Genomic DNA, 6,100 nt, shown 5'->3' on the forward strand with positions numbered 1-6,100 from the left:
AAAATTTTCTTAAAATTTATTTATTTATTTTGAGAGAGAGAGAGAGCACAAGCGGGGTAGAAGCAGAGAGAAGGAGAGACAGAATCCCAACCAGACTCCGCGTCATCAGCGCAGAGCCTGATGGGCTCAGAACTCAGAAACTGTGAGATCATTACCTGAGTGGAGATCAAGAGTCTGGATGCTTGGCTGACTGCGCCACCCAGGCACCCCTAGGCATTGATAGCTTTAAAAAAGCTTCCTGTGTGGTTCTAAGATGCAACAAGCGTTGCTCTGTGCTTCAGTCACTGAAGGGGAGATAGGGCAAGGTGAAAGAGAAATAGTCTGTCATCTCCGTTCCTTAGAGGTACAGAAAGAACTCAGAACTAAGATACTTGGGATACACACTTCTACCCCCGTGTAGATTACCTACGAGATGAGAAAGGGACGCACCATGACTGTGGGGTAAGTCTAGACAGACCAGGACTGAGCCTTGCAGAGATTTGGGTGCCCTGGTGCAGCGCACGCAAGACGGGATGACTCCCACATCCTCTAACCTGGCCCAGAAATAGCAGAAGGGGCTGCTGGAGCTGCAGGGCCAAGGCTTCAATGCCCCACGTGGGGCCATAACTGAACATCCTATGGGGTGGCTGAGGAAGCCATTGGACACCTTGGGGGTTAGACTTGGATATACCACGCCCAACAGAACAAGTTCAGGAGAACTTTGTTGGATTATAAAAAGACATGTAAAAAGAATGTAAATTATGTTGAATTACAAAAAGATAACCCTATTCCCTGCTAACGAGTTGCAGACCAAGATTCACATCCGTTACACTAGTAAAGATTAAAGTGTGAGCCCTGCAGAAGCACTGTATTTGTACTTTATATAGAGTTCTTGACTAGCAGAGGGCCTTCAGTACCCAAGGGAGAGAACCTGTGGGGAGCAAGCATCCCAGACCAGCCTTTGCCAAAAGTTTCCAGGCCCTTTCCCAAAAAAGAATAGTGGGTCGGATGTCCAGGACTCTGCTCCCTACTCCCCCTTCCCCCGCCCATACCTCCATGTTTTTATCATTTGTAAAGCAAAACAACAACAACAACAAAATGTTATGTTTGTTGTAACTATCAAAAAGATGACGATAACTACTGCGGTGGTTTGTCTCAATGGAGCATTTATTTAGTCTGCCTGAGTTCTTGGTCCTTAATCTCTAGTGTATATAAACTGAGTTAACTAAACACTCCTGATTCCTCCCAGTAACCACATATCTGAGTCCTGAAAGCAGTGAAAGGGTTTTATCCTTCCTTTTTAAAGAAAAAAATGAAGCTCCACGCGGGTGGGGATTTTTGTGTTTTGCTCACTGATGTATCCCAGACACCTAGATCAGTGTCCGGCACACAGAAGGCACTCAGGAAATATTTGTTGAATGAATCAAACTGCATCGCTCTCCTGTGAAGGCTTGTCCCACTATAAGGCCAAAGGTGCCACCAGTCCCACTGAGGAAAGTGGCCCAGAGGCTTCAGCAAGGGGACCTCTTGGGAGGAGGAGGAGTCTGAGGAGGACCTACCCAAGGACGTAAGGGCACCTGCTGGCTGATTCTCCACTCTGGCTCTTGTAGTGGATGCAAGCTTGCTGTGATAGTTTGGACTAATAGAGCTGATGTCCTCAGATTATGTAGCTCAGTGGTTCTCACAGTGGACTAGCAGCATTCCCAGATAATTCTGGGAATGTACTAGCAATGCAAATTCTCAGGCTCCACCCCAGACCTCCTGAATTAGAAACTCTGGGGGTCCAGCCTCGCAAGGTGTCTTAACAAGCTCCCCAAGTCGTTCTAATGCCCTCTGAAGTTTGAGCATCACTGATGTAGCAGGATGAGGGGCAAGAGGATGAGCTGGAGAGGGGACAAGGATTGGAAGTTCGGGGCCCATTTTGAGTCTTAGTGTGGGGTCTGCATCCAAGCAAAAAGATGCTTCCTGCCTTCCTGCGGTTCCTCAGGGAGCTGGTGATGAATACTGTTTAGAACACATGGGGTAGGCATGAGTTTCTCTGGTGAGAGTCCCTGTGGAATACTCGAGGCCAAAAGTGTGGGCAGGGAAAGAGTGAGGTTACAGTTTTCCCTTGCTCTAAACATAGTTCTGACCAGGACGTGGTGGATGGTTGTTCTGTTGGAATTGTAGGGGATGAGGTGTAGTCAGGAGCGCAGAACATAAATGAAGCTGTACGGTACAAGAAACCCAACTCTCTGGGAAAGGTCAAGAAGACAGCAATTATCAGAGAATTGAAGTAGGGGAAATCAGAGAGTGGGCTTACTTCATTCAGGAGTCCATGAAGACTCCTGGGGAGACAATGTTACGACCTCCTTTCTTTCCCTTCCTTGGCAAAAGAAAGCTTCTGACTGAACTGTAAATTTTAATGCAGCTACTCATTCAGGGATTTAAGTTTTCATGATGCAGGCCCAAGAGCCAGGGCCCTCTGCTACCCACCCCTCACTGGATCCAAATACCCACTGGTCACATATACTTTGTGTGGCATCTATGTGAATGTTATACATAGCAGGCCAACTGTCTTGATGGGTCAGGATCAATAGCTCTCCTTGGGTTGATAATGTCTTCCCGTTTGCAATGGCTTATCTTCAACCCTGGAGGAACATGAGGGAAGCTGTCAAGTCTGAGATGAAGAAGAAAGAATTGGGAGTCTCCAGGAGGGAAAGAGGAATCAGTCAGTGGTAAAAGATTTGTTCCATTTGAAGGTGCCAAATCTTGTCAAAGGAGGGACTATCCACTGATGATGGAGTGGCATTTCCAATTATATCTTGACTACAGCAGAAAAATGGTGGTGCCATCTTCTTCCTTTGTGATTTGAGATCTTCTAAACCCAGGGCTGAATAGGTGGAGGTAATGAACCACAGCCTCTGGGCCCCTTGCACTACAGAAAGCTGATCTGGTTCAGATACCATCTATGGAGGAAAGGAGAGAGGAAGTCATGCTACTTTCCCTCCAAATCAGTACCACTAGCATCATTTGTCAGTGAATTGAGTAGCAAAGTTCATCAGGCTTACAGAGTAGAGTTCAATGCCACTATGTAGGACATCAGAACTGTCTAGTACGTTGTAAAATGTCCCTAGTCTCAGTTAAGAGGCTCAGCTCGGGGCCAGGAAACACAGCTGTGGCTGGGCTTCTTGGTGGTTCTTGAATGGCTCAGAACTTGAAAGTCCCAAGAGCTGAGGGATTACCCGAGGCACAACTACATTTATTATTATTATTTTTCAATGTTTAGTTTTCACAGAGAGAGACACACACACAGAATCCATAGCAGGCTCCAGGCTCTGATCTGTCAGCGCAGAACCCAATGCAGCCCTCAAACTCATGAACTGTGAGATCATGACCTGAGCTGAAGTCAAACAACGGACTGAGCCACCCAGGTGCCCCAGGACAACCACATTTATATCCATGATTCCACTGCAAATCTGAACCTATCCTGATAGAGCCTAAGGAAAGAGTTCTTAATAGTTCAGAGTCCTGTCTGTCCTATGGGAAGGAAGTCTTGTTCCTCCCATGTCAGGGTAGAGTGACTAGGAAAAGGTTTAAATGCAGCCCAATGGCAAAAGCTCAAGTCGAGAAGCCATGCAAACTTTGTTCCTAGCTGGATAGAGCTGACTGATGAGTGGTGAACTGAGGTCAGAAGGTAGCACATCTGCCTGCATGGCTGTGTTTGACTGGAGAGGGGAGGCAGGGTTGTAACTAGCTTGTCCCAAACCAGATCTGAGCAGTGCAGAAGTGTTCTACGCCGCTCCTGGTTCTGCCCACCCCACCCCCCCTCCCCCAGCAACTCTGGTTAGGCTGTCTGGAACTTTTCCTTCAGTATTCATCTCAGACAGCGTGAAGCCAGGCGCATAATCTTGAGATAATGTGAAGCAGTATGCTGAGGTGTACAATCCTTGTGGCACCCCTCACTGAATGGTACAGAAGCACCGAGACTAGACTTCCTTCCTTGTTTTAACGAACTCTTCCAGCAGGAGGCAGCACTAACTTGAGTATTGTGGCTGGAAACTAAAACACACACACACACACACACACACACACACACACAAAACTTTTCGTAAAGAACCTAAGAATAAGGAACAAATGACAGCTCAAAGGTCTTCCTTTATTTTTACTTTTTAAAATTTTTAAAAATGTTTTATTATTTATTTTTTGAGAGAGAGCGAGTGAGCGAGCGAGCAGGGGAGGGCCAGAGAGAGAGGGAGACACAGAATCCAAAGCAGGCTCCAGGTTCTGAGCTGTCAGTGCAGAGCCTGATGTGGGGCTCAAAGTCCAGAACTGTGAAATCGTGACTTGAGCCGAAGTCAGTACTCAACCAACTGAGCCACCCAGGTGCTCCCAAAGGTCTTCCTTTAAAAACCAGCTTCCTGTGCTATGGCCTCTTAACAGCTGGAGGAAGGAGGGATTTGCTTCCATTTTGGCCATGGGGTCCCCTCCCTCCCTGCAGGGCACATTCAAGTCATATTCTTTGGAATGTGTACATTCAAGAAAACCTAATCTTCAGGGGTTGTGCTTTCCCCCAATCAATCTACAGTTTTCTCTACTCCTCATATTCATTTAACCTGTTGCAGATGAGGAGGGAGGTTTGTTCTAGTTATTTCCAGAAAATGAGGTATCAACTGCCTGTCACTGGGGTGTTGGCTCTTCCATGCAGGAATACTTGTCCCACAGCACATGGCACCTGTCCTCTGCTTAGAAGGGCAGGGAGGGTTGGCTCTGCTAAATTCTGAACCTCATTTTGAGGGGGCCAGGTTTGTGATTTCAGCAACAAAAGCTGAATATACAAGATAAGAATCATGCGCAGGCTCAATCCCTAAATGTGTTACCTCCACTAGGTCAGCTCCTGGAAGGCAGTGCTTTGTTGTGCCCACTGCTGTCTCTAGTGCCTGAAAGTGCCTGCATGCAGGCACACAGTAGGCACTCAATAAATAGCCCTTCTGGGGTGCCTGGGTGGCTCAGTCAGTTAAGAGTCTGACTTCAGCACAGGTTATGATCTCGCTGTCCGTGGGTTCGAGCCCTGCATTGGGCTCTGTGCTGACAGCTCAGAGCCTGGAGCTTGCTTCAGATTCTGTGTGTGTCTCTCTCTGCCCTTCCCCTGCTCATGCTGTCTCTCTCTCTCTCTCAAAAATAAACATTAAAAATATTAAAAAAAAAATAGCTCCTGCATAAATGACAAAATGTACCAACCTTCTTTCACTCGCTACTTTTCACCCCCCACCCCCACCTCCCTAATTCTCAGCAACCCACCGAACATCTGAATGACTTCTTTGCTCTAGTTACCTTCACCTGATTCGCCTTAACACCTGTCACTGCCTTATTCTAATACCTCCATCCAACATCCTAGTTGTCTATGGCTCAGAATCTAAATAATGCAGACCTCCCTTCCGTCCAGTGTGGTACGAAGAGCATGGGCTGTGGACCTGGACAGACAGAAGCTGGAACCCCAATTCTGCCATGCATCCACCATGGACATAAATAAAATGGGGATAAGAACATCCACCTTCTAAGTTATTGGGGCCAGAAATAAGATTGTAGTAAAGCTCCAGACATACAAAAGGCAATCAATGGCTTTTTACCCCAATAACCTAATCTTATGCTATCTAAATTTAGCTCGTGCTACCCAACACACCTGAGCCCCATAGTCTTCCTATACACACCATATGTATCTATTCCAGACACCACCCCCGCAGCCTACCTATCCATCATACTCCGACTTGCTCCTGCCCGGCTCTCATTCCACCTTCTTGCACTTCATCATACCTCCTTGGATTTTTTCCTCACGTGGTGATCTTGAAATTCTTTTGTATTGCTTGGAAGGTCTAGCACCATGCTGAGTATAGATAAGGGGCTTAGCAAAGGCTTGCTAAGTCAGAATGCAGTTGGATTTTAGCTGGAAAAGACCACATGTAGGTCTATTAATTAATGAACCCTGCCCCTCCTGAAATACCATGGGATTCCTTGGTTGGCTATGTGTCTTTGGGCCACTCCTTGCGTCATTTCCACAGTGAATGTCTCACAAAAGGATGCTAGTAGAAAGACAGCCTCCATCAGGACCTCATCTAGCTTCTTGGGAATTGGAGGGATGCCC

Source organism: Panthera leo, chromosome B1 (assembly GCF_018350215.1).
Source record: "Panthera leo isolate Ple1 chromosome B1, P.leo_Ple1_pat1.1, whole genome shotgun sequence".
Lineage (NCBI taxonomy): Eukaryota > Metazoa > Chordata > Mammalia > Carnivora > Felidae > Panthera > Panthera leo.